We start from the raw sequence: 19,379 nt of genomic DNA on the forward strand, positions 1-19,379 counted from the left end.
GAATAAGCCTTTATTTTGTCACATTCTTCCTCTACATTTAACCCATGCGTGTGCGCACGTGCACACAAACACACACACTCAGAGAGAGAGAGAGCAGCGGGCTGAATAAATAAATATGTTTGTGGGTAAATTATACAGGTCTGTGATGCCTGCTGGAAGAAAAGAGCAGGGAGGATTGAGAATCGAGTGGCTGTGGTTTGTTTACACTTGATACTAAAACTTGTAGTGTCCTAGCGTCCATTGCAGACACATGTACAAAAAGCCCAGAAATTCCTCCTTACCTGGACAAAAACGATACAGGTGTCAAATACGATCTTGTAGTGTCCTGATCCCCAGATCTTTAATCCAGCCACATGTAAAAAGTTGTACTCCTCCATGCTCTTCCAGGTTTTCATCTGTGTGTCCGTGTAGAACGATGTCTGCAGCACCAGGGAGTTTGAGATGTTGGGGAACTCAGTGGATGGATAATTTTCCAGCTCATAATGAATGAATGAATAACTTTATTTAAAGATGAGAAGTTGATCAGCAGAGTTGGTGGGGTCATGCATGTACAGATACAAACGACTAAAAATATCCACAGTCTTTAAAAAAACCTTAAAATCTGTTGATTCTCTGTTAATTATCTTCATATTAAGTTAATTAATTTTATGCATAACTATTGTTTTTGTATTTAGTTATGGTTACAACAGGATCAAAATTTATTCTACTAATGTCAAATTTAGCTCGTACATTTTTCTTTCATCCTTCTTTGTTAGTGTAAGGATCTAATCCCACTGAGTGATTTCTATATCCACTTCTTTTGAGTGAACTTCTTGGTGTTAATAACTTGCTTGTTTGCTGAACACAAACATGGCAATAAGTTCTTGTGTTAATGGACCAGACTCCACTTTTGGATCATTAATCCCTTTTGACTGAGAATGACCTGCATGCACAGGTTTGGCTTCTGGTACATCCATACAGTTTTAAATACAAACAGTTTGTTTTTATTGCATTTATTTAATTCCTGAGCTCCCATCTGTAACAGGGAGTGATGTCACATCCCATTAATACACTTTGCAATAGATTATTAGATTCTAATAGAATAGATGAGCCAAAATAATTGGGGATCTTTTTTTAATGGGCCCCGACTCGTTACAGGTATGAATAGGTGGGCTTTAAAGTAGAAAATGTTGAGAACCCCTGCATTAGAGCACAGTGAAAATCTTTCTTTGCATTTAACCCATCATATCTGGGGATGTGAACACACATAAACTGGCAACCTTTTGGTCCCAAAGCTGCTTCGCTAACCTTTAGGCCTATCTTTAACCGATAAGGGAAGTTATTTCAAGACATTATTCAGGATGAGAAATAGAAGTTGATACGGTGAAACTGTCTCCAAAAGCAGAATCAACAACAGACATTTGACAAAAAGAATGACTTTAAAAAAATGAATTTATTTGGATATTTCCATATCATGTATATTTAATGTAATCATGCCAGGAACAACTTCTATATTGTGTATGTAACCTCTCATCTGTCAGATGTGTCTTTATCATTAACAACAGCCTTTAAAATGATATTAATAGAACTTCCTGCATTATCGTCGATGTATTGGTCGAGACCAGTGGTTTTCAAAGTGGGGGCCGCGGCCCCCTGGGGGGCTGCCAGGGGGCACTAGGGGGCCTCAGAAAGTTGGAGGGACGATAACAAAAAATTGCGAAAAAAATATTTTTTAAATAATTATTATTAAATATATTGTAATTAGTTTTTAATCATTATTATAAAATATAATTATTAATAATACATCATATCGAAATGTTGTTTGCCATGCTCATCTCTCCGATTGCCTGTGACGTTGCGGTTTGTGCCATTTATCAAGCTGCTTTGCTCCTCAAGCTAACGTATTGCTAGCTCAAAATGGACAGATTTTTGAAGAAGAGACCGAAGGAACAAACCAACAGCCCTGCTGTGGAGGACACTGCTGCGAAAAAAACTAAGAAGTCCTGGCCAACTAAAATCTGAAAATATGAGGCAGCATACATTAAGTATGGCTTTACAGCCTTACAGAAAAATGGCCATGATTGCCCGAAATGCGTCCTCTGTCTGGAGACCCTGTCAAACGAGTGCTTAAAACCTTCGAAACTTCAGCGTCACTTGGTACAAAAACATCCGAGAGATGCCGAAAAAACAGTCGATTTCTTCAGACGCAAAGAAGAGCATTTGGTCAGGCAATCTGCTGCATTCACCCAGCAAGCTACTGTCCCCGAGCGGGCCCTGAAGGCATCATTTTTAGCCTCGTACCACATTGCTCGTGCTAAAAAACCTCACTCAATTGGAGAAGATTTGATTTTACCAGCCACCAAAGACATTGTCCGAGAATTGCTTGGTGAGGATGCTGCCAAAAAAATAAATAAATAAATCGATGCTGTCCCACTCTCTGATAACACCGTGAGCCGACGGATTGGTGACATGGCTCAAGACGTATCTGCTCAGCTGTTGGAGCAGGTGAGAGCCAGCGAATACTTCGCACTTCAGCTGGATGAGAGCACAGATTTATCCAGTGAGGCCCAACTGCTTGTGTACATCAGATTTATTTCACAGGAAAGATTTGTGGAGGAAATACTACTTTGTAAAGCACTTGAAAGAAGAACTACTGGGAAAGACATTTTTCAAGTTTTGGACGATTACATTGAGTCTAATGGATTGGACTGGACCCGTTGTGTGGGGATGTGTTCGGATGGAGCCGCGGCAATGACCGGGAAGATCAGTGGAGTGACCGCTCTCATTAAGCAGAAGGCCCCGCATGTAGTGGCCACATATTGCATGCTTCATCGCAAGGCACTGGTCGCAAAAAGGATGGATAATGAGTTGAATCAGGTACTACAGGAGGTTATACAAGTAGTGAATTTTATTAAAGCCCGTCCCAAGAAACACAGACTGTTTACCCTGCTTTGTAATGAGATGGGCGCTCATTTTGAGGGGCTGCTGCTTCACTCGAACGTGCGTTGGCTGTCACGGGGCGCAGTTTTGAACCATGTCTATGAGCTGCGGCGGGAGGTTGCAGAGTTCCTCTCATCTGAAAAGCATCAGCTGGCAGATCGGTTCACCGATGCAACCTGGATCTGCAAACTTGCATACATGTCAGACATTTTCCAGCATCTAAATGTACTGAATCAAAGCATGCAAGGACGTGACACGTACCGTACATACTCCAGGTGCAAGACAAAGTGCGTGCTTTTTCCAAAAAGATCATGCTGTGGTCAAACAAGCTCCAGGAGGGAGTTACAGAAATGTTCCCACTACTTTACCAGGAGCTGCTGTCGTGATGATTTGGGCTCCATCTCTCCATTGATCCAGTCCCACCTGGAGCACCTCCAAGGAGATTTCAAAGACTATTTCCCTGACCTCGAAAACACACATTTAAACTGGGTTAGGAACCCCTTTGCCCCCGGTGTCGGTTCTAGTCTGGACTTAAAGTCACAGGAGGAGCTGATTGAGATGACAAACTCAGGGGATTTAAAAATGGACTTTGAGGCTCTTCCCTTGTCTAACTACTGGCTACATGTAAGAAAGGACGATCCCAGCTTGGCTGACAGGGCATTGAAATGCCTTCTCCCTTTTGCAATAACCTACTTGTCTGAGTCTGGCTTTTCAACTTTAAAGGCACTCAAAACCAAACATAGAGCACGTCTACATGTGGACAATGACGTGCGTATGGCACTGACGGAGATTAAGCCCAGGGTTGACAAACTATGTAGGAGCCACCAAGCCCATCCCTCCCACTAGTGTAAACTGTCTGTCACTCCCAGACACAAACACACATACACACACAATTGAGAGTGGTTTGATTTCTTTTGTGCTGTTCTTATCAACAGTTTGTTGAAAAGTTTATTGTTCAGTGCGAAAATATTTGTGTTGAAAACATGTTAGTTAATAATATTCTTATGCGAAACAAATGTAACAATTATTGAATATTGAATAACAGTAAGAGAAAACATTCTAAAAGTTGATGTTTCTTTACATATTTTGTAGCATTGTCTGAGGGTTTGCAAAGGGGGTCCCCGGCCAGAAGCTAATGCTGTTTGGGGGGCCTTGGCATGGAAAAGTTTGGGAACCCCTGGTCTAGACATACCCCTATATACAACCCCGATTCCAAAAAAGTTGGGACAAAATACAAATTGTAAATAAAAACGGAATGCAATAATTTACAAATCTCAAAAACTGATATTGTATTCACAATAGAACATAGACAACATATCAAATGTCGAAAGTGAGACATTTTGAAATTTCATGCCAAATATTGGCTCATTTGAAATTTCATGACAGCAACACATCTCAAAAAAGTTGGGACAGGGGCAATAAGAGGCTGGAAAAGTTAAAGGTACAAAAAAGGAACAGCTGGAGGACCAAATTGCAACTCATTAGGTCAATTGGCAATAGGTCATTAACATGACTGGGTATAAAAAGAGCATCTTGGAGTGGCAGCGGCTCTCAGAAGTAAAGATGGGAAGAGGATCACCAATCCCCCTAATTCTGCGCCGACAAATAGTGGAGCAATATCAGAAAGGAGTTCGACAGTGTAAAATTGCAAAGAGTTTGAACATATCATCATCTACAGTGCATAATATCATCAAAAGATTCAGAGAATCTGGAGGAATCTCTGTGCGTGAGGGTCAAGGCCGGAAAACCATACTGGGTGCCCGTGATCTTCGGGCCCTTAGACGGCACTGCATCACATACAGGCATGCTTCTGTATTGGAAATCACAAAATGGGCTCAGGAATATTTCCAGAGAACATTATCTGTGAACACAATTCACCGTGCCATCCGCCGTTGCCAGCTAAAACTCTATAGTTCAAAGAAGAAGCCGTATCTAAACATGATCCAGAAACGCAGACGTCTTCTCTGGGCCAAGGCTCATTTAAAATGGACTGTGGCAAAGTGGAAAACTGTTCTGTGGTCAGACGAATCAAAATTTGAAGTTCTTTATGGAAATCAGGGACGCCGTGTCATTCGGACTAAAGAGGAGAAGGACGACCCGAGTTGTTATCAGCGCTCAGTTCAGAAGCCTGCATCTCTGATGGTATGGGGTTGCATTAGTGCCTGTTGCATGGGCAGCTTGCACATCTGGAAAGACACTATCAATGCTGAAAGGTATATCCAGGTTCTAGAGCAACATATGCTCCCATCCAGACGACGTCTCTTTCAGGGAAGACCTTGCATTTTCCAACATGACAATGCCAAACCACATACTGCATCAATTACAGCATCATGGCTGCGTAGAAGAAGGGTCCGGGTACTGAACTGGCCAGCCTGCAGTCCAGATCTTTCACCCATAGAAAACATTTGGCGCATCATAAAACAGAAGATACGACAAAAAAGACCTAAGACAGTTGAGCAACTAGAATCCTACATTAGACAAGAATGGGTTAACATTCCTATCCCTAAACTTGAGCAACTTGTCTCCTCAGTCCCCAGACGTTTACAGACTGTTGTAAAGAGAAAAGGGGATGTCTCACAGTGGGAAACATGGCCTTGTCCCAACTTTTTTGAGATGTGTTGTTGTCATGAAATTTAAAATCACCTAATTTTTCTCTTTAAATGATACATTTTCTCAGTTTAAACATTTGATATATCATCTATGTTCTATTCTGAATAAAATATGGAATTTTGAAACTTCCACATCATTGCATTCCATTTTTATTTACAATTTGTACTCTGTCCCAACTTTTTTGGAATCGGGGTTGTATAAACAAAGTGAAAATATTTTCAGACTGTCGCTCTGCCATTGATTTCAGAGGCACTAACAGAGGCAATAAAACCACTGTGAAGATCTTTAATCTTTTTTTTATGAAGAAAAACAGAATGTCTTATAAAACCCTATTACTTCCAGATAAAACATTTTAAAACGAAGCCAGAAATTACATTAATGCTATTCTATGTTGCAAAATAACTTCAAAATCTAACATCCAATTCTTTTATATGATAAATCATTGGTACATTCACTATCCTGCGCATTCAGAGTGATATCCAAAGCAAAGAAGAAAGGAAGAAAAACTTTCCAGGAAGAAAACTTCTTTGAATTAACTTTTTTATTGACAACAGAGCTGTTAAAACTCTCGAAGGCCTCGAAATCACACTGAGTCAGAAGGAAATTCCAAAGAAAGTCTCAGCAGGAAGTGTTACAGCGCTGAAGTTCTGTGAAGATTGTGTTTCTGCGTCATGGTTTGCTTTTAGCAGTTATTAAATGTATTTAATTTCCTGTTCATACAACTTAAGTACCCTTGTGCTGATCCTGTTCTAATATGGTTCAATCCTCATTGAAGTCTCTCCTTGGGCAGTTTTCTGATGTGCTTGGGCCAATTATTACATGATTTTCCATCTGTGATGCTCAAATGGTTCTAGGCCAAAAAACAACCCACATATATTTGTCAACTGAGAGAACGCGTAACATTGAGTTTTTTCCACTTGCGGCATCTTTGATGATGATTCACAGGCTTTGTGGGGGAAAAATGCAATAATAAGTGTTGTTTCCTGTCAGTGGTATAATGGAGCTAAATTGGACAATATCAATAAAATCATATTTAGTGTTATGAGTTCTGTGCTGCAGCTTCTCGACAAGTACCAATAAAGCAAATGACGTCCGGGTAAAATCGTTCTGGAGTGTATGACGACAACTGGGATTTTTGTTTCTGTTGAAAGGCTCTTATTATTTGATTGTTCAAAGTTAATGGAAATTGGGGCAGGATGTGAGTCAATATCACGATTGACACATGAGCAATTAAAAACCCAGCAGTCGCAGAATTCAACCACTGATCTTCTACGGTAGCTTCTCAAATCCACTGCAGTCCCATATTTACAAATTGCTCTTGACTACAATTACAACAGCAACAAAAGCCGTAACTTACGGATTAAACTTTCTGTAAGTGAGTATAGCTACTTCATCAACATCCGCAACTTATAACGGATTCCCTCCCTCTATAAACTAATAGGCATGATGACTTACAGTGCTGTGCAGAAGTCTTAGGCACATGTTAAGAAATGCTGTCGACCAAAAATGACTTAAAAATACAATAAACAGTAATCAGTAAGCCATAACAAATGAAGCAAAGTCAATATTTGGTGTGAGATGAAATTCCCTTTGTTTAAAAAAAAAAAAAATAGTAGTTTGAGGTCCAGTGAGGTCAGTTTTATGCGGAAATGATCTGTAGGTTTTCCTGAGCATCTTACAGAACCAGCCACAGTTCTTCTGGACACTTTGACTGTCACACTCACTTCTTCATTTTACACCAAAACCCTGCAGCCTTCATTATGCTTTCTTTTTTCATCTGAAAAGTGTCTCTTATGGAATATGCTGCTCAGATACAAACTTTTTTTTCTTTAGCATTTAATTTTGTGGTGGAAAACGAATGAACATTTGGAACTCTAAAAAGTTTTTGTGATGTTTTGACTCGATAATGTAGAAGTCATAAAATAGAAATCGATAAAGTTTGGATGAAAAAATAAGACTTTTGCACAGGACTATACGTGCTGTAAATGATACCACAGCATTCAAAAATGCTTGAATCTGATGAACATGAACTATTTAACAGTTATTCCACGAAATCGAGTCGTACGTGAGCTGATAGCTGAGGAGGTGTGAAGCACCGAGTTGTCTATAATCCATGTACGATGAGATTGAGTGGAATAACTGTTTTATTCTATCCACATTCACTGGATTTTGAGAAACAGAGCATTTTTATTTTATTTTTTGCAAATTCGATCAATAAATCTTTACACAAAATGTCCGACAAAATCATTTCTGCTGAGAATGTAAACAAACCAGAGAAATGACAAGAGCAATTTGTGAAAAATGCAATAATACTAATTCTTGAAAAATAAAAAAGATACGTTCTTACATCAAATACTTTCATTCCATATTTTGTTGCTTTTTTTGTATTTTTGGGGTTTTGTTTTTGAGTAGAGTTTTTATTTCGTCCTCGGTTGGTTCAGCAACACGCGCCGCCATTTTGTTTTTCTCTACTCACAGTATGGTATATGAGCTGATATCCTAGTAGTAGAGTAGCCAATCAGAGCACACGATTGTTCATATCCAGTGAATGTGGATAGAATAAAGGTTAATCTTCATGTCCTTGTTGTAATGCATTATTGTTTCTTGAATAACAGCTCATACACAGGGACTTGTATGACAGAAACTCAACATAATCTTTTTTTTCCTGCTTGTACACTGTGCTGTATCACCCCAAATATATACGGTGCCTTGCAAAAGTATTCATCCCCCTTGGTGTTCGTCCGGTTTTGTTGCATTACAAGCTGGAATTAAAATGGATTTTTTTAGGGTGTAAGCACCATTTGATTTATACAACATACATCTCATCTCATTATCTGTAGCCGCTTTATCCTTCTACAGGGTCGCAGGCGAGCTGGAGCCTATCCCAGCTGACTACGGGCGAAAGGCGGGGTACACCCTGGACAAGTCGCCAGGTCATCACAGGGCTGACACATAGACACAGACAACCATTCACACTCACATTCACACCTACGCTCAATTTAGAGTCACCAGTTAACCTAACCTGCATGTCTTTGGACTGTGGGGGAAACCGGAGCACCCGGAGGGGACCCACGCGGACACGGGGAGAACATGCAAACTCCGCACAGAAAGGCCCTTGCCGGCCACGGGGCTCGAACCCAGGACCTTCTTGCTGTGAGGCGACAGCGCTAACCACTACACCACCGTGCCGCCCTACAACATACATACATTTACACTTTAAAGGTGAAAATTGCTGTTTTATTGTGATGCAAACAATAATTAAGATGAAAAAACAGAAATCTGGAGTGTGCACAGGTATTCACCCCCCCCCCAAAGTCAATACTTTGTAGAGCCATCTTTTGCTGCAATTCCAGTTGCAAGTCTCTTGGGGTATGTCTCTATTAGCGGGGGTGTCGTGGCTCAGATGGCTAAGGCACCTTACCATAAATCCGGGGACCCGGGTTCGATTCCGGCCCGAGGTCATTTCCCGATCCCTCCCCTTCTCTTTCTCCCGCTCGTTTCCTGTCTCTCTACACTGTCCTATCCAAAAAAAAAAATGTCTCTATTAGCTTAGCACATCTAGCCACTGGGATTTTTGCCCAGTCCTCAAGGCAAAACTGCTCCAACTCCTTCAAGTTAGATGGGTTGTGTTGGTGTACAGCGATCTTCAAGTTATGCCACAGATTCTCAATTGGATTGAGGTCTGGGCTTTGATTAGGCCATTCCAAGACATTTAAATGTTTCCCTTTAAACCACTCCAGTGTAGCTTTAGCAGTATGTTTAGGGTCATTGTCTTGCTGGAACGTGAACCTTCATCCCAGTCTCAAACCTCTGGCTGATTCAAACAGGTTTTCCTCCAGAATTGCTCTGTATTTAGTGCCATCCATCTTTCCTTCAGTCCTGACCAGCTTTCCTGTCCCTGCAGATGAAAAATATCCCCACAGCATGATGCTGCCACCGCCATGCTTCACTGTAGGGATGGTGTTCTCAGGGTGATGGGTTTGCGCCACACATGGCATTTCCCATATTGGCCAAAAAGTTCAATTTTTGTCTCATTTGACCAGAGAATCTTCTTCCATGTGTTTGGGGAGTCTGCCACATGCTATTGGGCAAACTCCAAATGTCTTTTTTTTTAAGCACTGACTTTTTCTGGCCACTCTTCCATAAAGCCCCACCCACTCTGTGGAGTGTACGGCTTAAAGTGGTCCTATGGACAGATACTCCCATCTCCACTGTGGATCTTTGCAGCTCCTTCAGTGTTCTCTTTGGTGTCTTTGTTGCATCTCTGATTAATGCCCTCCTTGCCCGATCTGTGAGTTTTGGTGGGCGGGGCCTTCTCTTTTCAGATTTGTAGTGGTGCCAAACTCTTTCCATTTTGCTATAATGGATTTAACGGAGCTCTGTGGGATATTCAAAGTTTGGGATATTTTTTTATAACCCAACCCTGATCTATACTTCTCCACAACTTTGTCTCTGACCTGTTTGGAGGCTCCTTGGTTTTCATGTTGCTTACTTAGTAGTGCTGCAGAGTCAGGGTCCTTCCAGAACAGGTGGATTTCTACAGACATCGTGTGACAGATCATGTGACATTTTGATTGCACACAGGTGGATCTTAATCAACTAATTCTGTGACTTCTGAAGTGAATTGGTTGGACCAGCTCTTATTTAGGGGTTTCATACGAAAGGGGGTGAATACCTATGCAGACTCCAGATGTCTGTTTTTTCATCTTAATTATTGTTTGTGTCACAATAAAAAAAAACAACATGCACCTTTAAAGTGGTCGGCATGTTGTGTAAATCAAATGGTGCTAACCCTCCAAAAATCCATTTTAATTCCAGCTTGTAATGTGACAAAACAGGACAAACACCAAGGGGGATGAATACTTTTGCAAGACACTGTAAACACATATCTGGAGTTTGGCAACATTATTTTCTCCGAGTGTTCTCGTCATATCTTTGCTTTCCTGAAACCTGAAGTCCAGATTCTTCATGCAGTGTAAAAGTGAGTCTGTGTGTATTGTCAGAAAACCTTACGTCCAGTTGTGCAGCCATAAAGTCAGCAATATCAGCCCACATTTTCATTAGCGGCTCACGGTATCAGTTTAAAAGTGCTGCATCAATAAATCACTGCACAGGGATATTACCTGCGTCGTGAAAGCACTGAACCTCTTTGAATTGATTTAGATAAACGCGTCAAATTGAAAACCAGGATGTGAGAGGAAAGAAAATTCAATGTATCAAAGCAAAGCTTTTTAATCCCTCGCTGAAAACCTGCATGACGGAAAACTCAGGCACCACTTCGACTCAAACAGAACAAACAGTGAAAATGAAATTTAAAAGTTGGAGAAGTTAGTGTGTGCTCAGAGGCAGATTAATGAAACTGTCAGTTACTTAGAGAAAAGAAGCATTAATCCTGTAGCTGCAGCACCTCTCAGGTCCAGCAGTGAGGAGATGAAGCAAGGCAGCGAGGTGCTCAGGATTCAATTAACCCTTTCATGCATCAATAGTTTATAAACATTTGTAGAATCTTTAGACTGCATGAAGTTCAATATCGCTTATATTCCAAAGTAAATGGACTGTCCATGTCTGGGAATCCCATGAGTAAGAAGGCACAAAATATTTTACTTGAAATAATAAAATAAAAAGGAGAATAGAAAAATTCAAATATCCAAAAAAGTTACATATTTACCAGCATTGGACAAAATATATTTTCTGAAAATCCAAAATTTAAAAACAGTTTTGGGAAAAAATATATTTTTTGAAAATCCAAGGTATTCACTGGAATCTGGCACACAAAAAAAAAGTATTATATTTACACAACAAATAGTCAAGAGAGCTATAGAAGCTCATGTTAAATTATAATATTGATCTTGAGTGATTTGGATGTCATATGGAATCATATATATAATATATAAATTTTTCCCCCGGGCGGCACGGTGGTGTAGTGGTTAGCGCTGTCGCCTCACAGCAAGAAGGTCCGGGTTCGAGCCCGTGGCCGGCGAGGGCCTTTCTGTGCGGAGTTTGCATGTTCTCCCCGTGTCCGCGTGGGTTTCCTCCGGGTGCTCTGGTTTCCCCCACAGTCCAAAGACATGCAGGTTAGGTTAACTGGTGACTCTAAATTGAGCATAGGTGTGAATGTGAGTGTGAATGGTTGTCTGTGTCTATGTGTCAGCCCTGTGATGACCTGGCGACTTGTCCAGGGTGTACCCCGCCTTTCGCCCGTAGTCAGCTGGGATAGGATCCAGCTTGCCTGCAACCCTGTAGAACAGGATAAAGCGGCTACAGATAATGAGATGAGATGAGATTTTTCCCCTTCCTTTGGAGGAAGCCATGGCCTCATGGTTAGAGAAACAGCTTTAGGACCAAAAGTTGCTTGTTCAATTCTCTAGACTGGCTGAAGTGCCCTTAAGAAAGGTACCTAACCCCCAATTGTTCCATCAAGTGTTGTGGTGTACCTTGTGTCTGATTAGCCAAAGAAAAACTGACAATGTAATTATCAGTTTGGGCAGGTAACCCAACCAAAAAAAAAAATAATAATAATAATTATCATAATAATATATCTATGGATACAAGTGTTTTACTGGGAAATACACCACTCATATTTTTATATGAGCTCCATCAATGACATGGAGAACCAAAACCATGACTTGAACAATCTTTATTACCCTTATAAAGATGCTGAACCATCTCATCTCTCATCTCATTATCTCTAGCCGCTTTATCCTGTTCTACAGGGTCGCAGGCGAGCTGGAGCCTATCCCAGCTGACTACGGGCGAAAGGCGGGGTACACCCTGGACAAGTCGCCAGGTCATCACAGGGCTGACACATAGACACAGACAACCATTCACACTCACATTCACACCTACGCTCAATTTAGAGTCACCAGTTAACCTAACCTGCATGTCTTTGGACTGTGGGGGAAACCGGAGCACCCGGAGGAAACCCACGCGGACACAGGGAGAACATGCAAACTCCGCACAGAAAGGCCCTCGCCGGCCACGGGGCTCGAACCCGGATCTTCTTGCTGTGAGGCAACAGCGCTAAGCACTACACCACCGTGCCGCCCATGTGTCCATGTAATGATGCATAATAAACAGCTTTAAAGTGACTCTACATAAGCATGGACACTATAAATAAAAGAATTTAAAACATGCAAACTCCACACAGAAAGGCCCCCATCAGCCACTGGGCTCGAACCCAGAATCTTCTTGGTGTGAGGCAACAGTGCTAACCACTGCACCACCCAAATTTTCACTCCTATACTGGGATTTGAACCCAGTCTGCTTGGGATCCTAACCACTACTAGACCACATGTGATAATCAACAACAGGGTGGTGTGATGTCGCCCAATATAGAGCAGAAATAATTATTTTCCTATAACAGCATGCCGCAAAGTGCTTTACTCCTCTTATACCACAGCAATTTCCCAACACTAACAACTGTATTAATTAAAGAATGATGTCTTTTTTTCAACAGCCAAAGTCAGTAAAGTGAAATAAATTATTCACTGGACTGAAGAAACAAACAAATGTACCAAAAAACAAACAATAAAAATCAGTCAATAAATGTCATCATATATCCAATACACTGTATATTCATTAAATTATTTTTAATTTTACCTTTTTTTCATTTTTATAAAACTGAATTCAAAGCATTTGAACTTCATCAGATAATGAAATGCGTTTGTCATCCTTCCAGCCAAGTTCTTCACAAAACATGGCATTTATGTAACATTGAAATTGAGCATTTAGTTGATGCCATGCCAAAATGAGGCTTTATGACTTGGCAAAAGAAGAATCATTAGAAAAATTATGTTCTTAACCCCTGTCCCTCCATCGCAAAACTGATCCAAAATGCCAGACAAACTTAATGGAGGTGAACAAAGATTGAAATAAAAAGCATATAACATTCACTCACTAACTTTCATCCATCCATTCATCCATCCATCCATGAGCTACCCTGCTTAGCTGTCAGGGTCTTGGGGAAGCTGGAGCCAATCCCAGCTGACTTCAGCCGAGAAGCGGGTTACATCCTGGACAGGTCAGTAATCTATCACAGGCCTAGCATTCAAGTAATGCTTTATTCTGGTCAAGGTTGCAGTGGATCCTAAGCCAGTTCCAGGAACACTGCGAAGGTGGGATTACACCCTGGATGGGATACCAGTCCATTGCTGGGTAGCATGCACACACAGCATTCATATCGAGCCAGTCGACCAGTCCACTGGTTTTGGTCAGTAGGAAACCAACATGGACATGAGGAGAACATGCAAAGTGGACAAAAATGTAATACTATAACAACGGAAAGTAAGAAAACCATAAAGTGCGATACTTCAACTGAGCAAAACAAAGCTCATACACCATGAACAAAGCAGGCTGAGTAATGCAGGCAATAAAGAACCATACAAACCGGGGTGTTTAGTGTGTCAGAAAAAAGTCAAAGTCCCTCTGGTGCCAGCACCTGGTCTTGTCAGGTAGTGTCCCGTCCGAGTACTAACCAGGCCCTGAAGTAGGCATATCTGGTGAAAATTCAAATTCAACCCAAATTGCTTGAAACTGGTCTCATTTAATTCAGAATTGAATACAGAACAGCACACTTTTTACAGAATTAAAATACGTTTATCCGTTCTTGAGATATTACAAATCAAAGATTGGGGGGGGTAAATTTTTTTTAGAAAATGGCCATAATATTCTGTATGAGGATCACATGGTCCAAAATGGGCCTCAATAACCAATGAGATCAAGTGTTTTTTCTTCATAACTCCCCCCCCCCCCCCCAAGATATTTCCATGGAAATTGGCAGCACATAGATGGTTGTATACTGAATACAAAGTTGAAAAAATTAGTAAAAACTAATTATGAAAATTAGTATTTAATTAGTATTTATTATGCTAATTATGCTAGATCGTTAAATCGGTACACTCTCTTCTTCAAAGTTTCACCAAATGGCTTTATTTGTGCAATATAAAGCTGATCTTAACTCTCATTTATACATCACAAAGAAGGAGAAATCAATGTTAATTATAAAATCTGCATAAATAAGCACTGAATGTCTCACATCTACCATTCTCTATCAAAATAAAGTAATTAAAGATTATTTCTAATCCCCTCTTTGTGCTCTGTAGCCCTTTGTATTTCTCAGTAGGGCCGACTAGTGTTTTTATAAAAGAATATAAATGATTATTTTGATTAATATTCACAGCTTTCAAGGCGAACCTCGATAAAAACTGTCTGATCCACATCCAATAAACAATTCACATTCATCTCATCTCATTATCTGTAGCCACTTTATCCTGTTCTACAGGGTCGCAGGCAAGCTGGAGCCTATCCCAGCTGACTACGGACAATTCACATTAACTCAGCTGAAATTGACACTCACGTTTCTGACTTCCAGTTTTTTTAAATATCATTCCAACCACTAAGATCTCAATATTTTCATCAAAACAACTACAGTTATATTCTAAAATAGTTATTTATTTACATTAATCAGTTTTATTTAAAAAAAAATACGTAGGTAAAGCTCTGAAAACTCACTTCAGAGTCTCCCGTGAATCAGAACATCAAAACTAGCAGAGGGAAAATTTTGCTGAATCCTTCATCAGAAACAGTGAGAGCGAGAGAACATCCCTATAAACGTGATCCGATTGATATTCACGAGTAATCCAGTCAGAAACTGATCAGAAGAGAGAGAGAGAGAGAGAGAGAGAGAGAGCCTGACCACTTTCCTATGACTCAAAAAGAAAAGCACCGGCAGTTTCCCGACATCACGCGAGCGGAGTTTTTACTCTGTTGTACCGACTTCAACCTGCCATTACTCCCAAAGAACTGAACGGATTTTAACCAGATACATTTCTTTGGAAAGCAGAAATTATAAACTTTTTAATGAGAGTCTTCATGATAGAAAATATTCAAGAATTAAGCAGTGACAGATTTGAGAACTTAGATGAGTGTCTGCATGGACAATAATCACAGCACGGCCAGCAAGCGTCTGATATGCCTATATTAAGGCACATTGGGCAGCATCAATCTCCGTTTCTCTATCCCTCGGCCTCTCACATAGCTAGGGTTATAGTGGAGGGCTGGGCCTCTGGTAACCACAAGACTTTGACTCCCTGTTCACATCTGTATTGTGGCATGCCTCACCAGATGGCAGTAGGTACCATTTTTAGAATGGTCTTTGGTGTAACCCAACCAGGAGTAGAACTTGCAATCTCTTGGTCGAGAAGCAGACACACTAATCACTAGGCCAGCTCACAGTGTATGGTATGTACAGAGAGTAATAAGGGAAAGTAACCACAGCTGCCTGTATTCGGTAAGTGGGAGAACCTGAGCAGGGATGACTGAATGAGACTGGGGAACTGGAGTGAGTTACAGATCTTGGCCTTCTGCAAGTTGGAGTTATCAGAGGACAGGACAGTCATGACACATACTAGATAACATACATGAAACTATCAAGCATTATCATAGATGATAAGTTTTCCAGTGATATTAACCCTTACATCCAGAGCACTACATTGATGCAACACAGGCATAGTTGGAAGCATGGGTGTTACCCGCAGGGCATTTATGCCTGTTGCACCTCCGTCGATGCCAGTGGGCCAACCACAAGGTCGTCAGCTGGGAGCCACCCTTCACAGATGTTTCTCCCCTTTGAACCCAGAACATCTCTAGGTGGTGGGGCAGCAATAGGGACGTCTCCCTACCACTCCTTGTGGCTGACCCTAAGATCCTTGGTTCCCCCACTTTGGGTCTCTTCTTCTGAGCCAGAGCCAGAAGCTCCCTTTCTCTGCCTCCTCAGCCAGTTCCCTGAGGGCCTTCCTCTGCTTGGACCAGGTGACTCCAAGGGTCTTCAGTAGCTACTGAGTGGATTTTCCAATGAAGCCTCTGCATCTGACTTTGACAGGGTAGGCATGTACCTTCCACCCTGCTTCTGTACAAACTGCAGCAAACTCACTGTACTTCTCCTTTTTCTTCATGTTCTACAAAACATTAAATTACTTTTGAGCCATTTATGCTGGAAATGAACTTTAAATTGTGTCTGAACCATGGGATTCTCTGCTGTCCCATGCAACCTGAATAGTAGTTTTATGATAACCAGGGCTGATTATAGTGTGTGCAATCATGTGGTAAGGGAACGGAAGCTTCCTGGAGGGGAAGTTTCCATGCACTGATTCCCACCTTGGCTGGAACATGCAGCAATTCCACAAGGAAAAGTGCCTCCTTGTGTCAAAATTTGAGAAGTCACTGAGCTGTAACTCGCTGAGGAAGAAGTGTATTTGCACCAAATTTCACATGGAGCTCCAAAACACCTACTGTCCAGCTTTTCACATTGAAAAAAATTCCCTGGTTTGACGATGGAGTTATTAAAAAAAAAAAGCTTTTTCCCCCCCACTGGGCATTTTTTTAATGTCAAATACTGAATGCTAACACAAAGGTAATGCATGATGGTGAATTTTCACTGCACGAGAAAGAAAGAGTAGATTCACCTGAATCATATGATGTATAACACTTTATACTGACTGAAAGAATAAGCTCAGAATTGACAGAAATATAAGACTTGCTCCAGGTGTTTCTTTGTCAAGGTAATTTTAGATAATATTACATTTCATGTGTGTCTGTTGTTCAAAATGGAATGTGGTATGAATATTTAATGCTTTTTTTTCTTGCCGTGAAGACAGTACATGGGATCAGATGTGTCAACAAGTGTTATAAAAGATTTATATATAGTGTGCGTATTGACTGAAACACAAGCATGCTTCAGTTCAAGATCTTTCCCTTAACTATTCACATGCCTTTTCTGACCTGCAAAATGCAAAGAAAAAAATGCAAGGCTTTTCCAGTTGTCTATAAGCTAACAGTGCATGAAAGCTTGATAAATGATATGTAAGTCTGAAAGTATTTCATATGCACCATAACTTCGGCTTCTGTACTTTTGTTTTGTTCATCTAAAATGTTTCTATGGCTTGACAGAATCGATTTCTGAAGGCGTGGTACCACTTTGTGGTAAAGCAAAGTGAACTTGGAACTACTTTTGCACAGGTTTCACAGATGTTCCATTCATTATAGTTAGGAACAAATAGACAAGCAAGAACAATAGTTAATTATAAAACATAGTTTCAGTTCTCATATCTGACTGGTAGAAGGTTCAACCAAGGTTGGCCAAAGGTGTTGTAAAGCCTGTGACATACAGTATGTGATTGAATAATGATTGAACTCTGAATTAATGCACCAGGTTTTAAACCAATAAAAATGTTAAACAAGCTATTGTTCTGTCCAGGGAATAACCTCATCAGAAAGGACTGAGGCAAAGCAAAAGCAATGGCCTACAGGTTAGAGAAGCAGCTTTGGGACCAAAAGGTCGCCAGTTTGATTCCCTGAACCAGCAGGAATAGCTGAAGTGCCCTTGAGCAAGGCACCGAGCCCCCAACTGCTCTCCGGGCTGCTCTGGGTATGTTGCACGTTTCTCTGGATAAGAGTGTCTGCTAAATGCCTGTAATGTAACTTAAAGAGCCGCAAACATATGACTACTACTAAGAACAATGTCAAGCAGCAGACACTGGGGACAACAAAGTTACAGGCTGGAAGAGGGCAAAAATGACTCTCCACTGACCGGGATGATCATCAACTCCATGGAATGTCACTTAACAACCATAGGATGACATCAAGTGACCTAAAAAAAAAAAAGAACAGCTAATGGCAGCTGGGGTTAAGTGCATGGCAAGGACGGTTTGAAACAGGCTCCTGCGGATGCAGTGCAAAAAATTGAAAACTGAATTTGGGGAGAAAATTACTTAATACTAGTGAAATGATCTTGCTGCATGGACAAATAATTTTACTTGATAAGAAATCTTAGAATAAGTTGGTTGCAATCTAGAACTAGGTTTAATAATCTCAGAATTGGTGTCTTGTATTCTTCTAATAGGAAATGCTAGATTGTTTCAGCTATTTTTGAAGATATTTTCACTTGCTAAGATGCCATTTTTTGCAGTGTGGGGCTGAAGTTGTGCAAAGCTAGAAAAAGCCCTTCATCAATGAGAAGCAAAGAAGAGCCAGGCTGAGGTTTGATAAAGACCATAAGGATTGGACTGTAGAGGACTGGAGTATGGGCATCTTCTCTAATGAGTCCAATTTTCAGCTTTTCACATCACTTGGTCCTCTCATGGTTAGATGGAGGCCTGGAGAGACCTACAAGCCACAGTGTCTCACACCCATTGTGAAATTTGTTTGAGGATCAGTGATGATCTGGAGGTGCTTCAGCAAGGCTGGAATGGGGCAGATTTTCATTTGTGAAGGACACATGAATCAAGCCATGTATAAGGATATCCTGGAAGAAAACTTACTTACTTCTACTCTAAAAATGTTCCCTAACTCTAAAAATTGGGTTTTCCAGCAGGACAGTGTTCCATGCCACACAGCCAGGTCAATCAAGGTATGAATGGAGGACCACAAAAACAAGACTGTGTCATGGCCAGCCAAATCTCCACACCTGAACCCCACTGAAAACCTCTGGGGTGTGATCAAGAGGAAGATGGATGGTCACAAGCCATAAAACAAAGCTGAGCTGATTGAATTTTTCTGCCAGGAGGGGAATAAAGTCACCCAAGAGCAACGTGAAAGCCTGGTGGAGAGCATGCCAAGGCGCATGAAAGCGATGATTAAATGTCAGGGTTATTCCATCAAATACTGATTTCTGAACTCATCCTCAGTTCAAACATTAGTATTGTGGTATTTAAAATTAAATATGATCTTGATTTCTATGCTTTATTCAAGGTCTAGTTTTTGTTATTTTGACCATTTGTCATTTTCTGTAATTAAATGCTAAGTGACAATATTTTTATGTGGAATTTAGGGGAAATGTCAGTAGTTTATGGAAT

The sequence above is a fragment of the Neoarius graeffei genome, chromosome 11, assembly GCF_027579695.1.
Source record: "Neoarius graeffei isolate fNeoGra1 chromosome 11, fNeoGra1.pri, whole genome shotgun sequence".
NCBI lineage: Eukaryota > Metazoa > Chordata > Actinopteri > Siluriformes > Ariidae > Neoarius > Neoarius graeffei.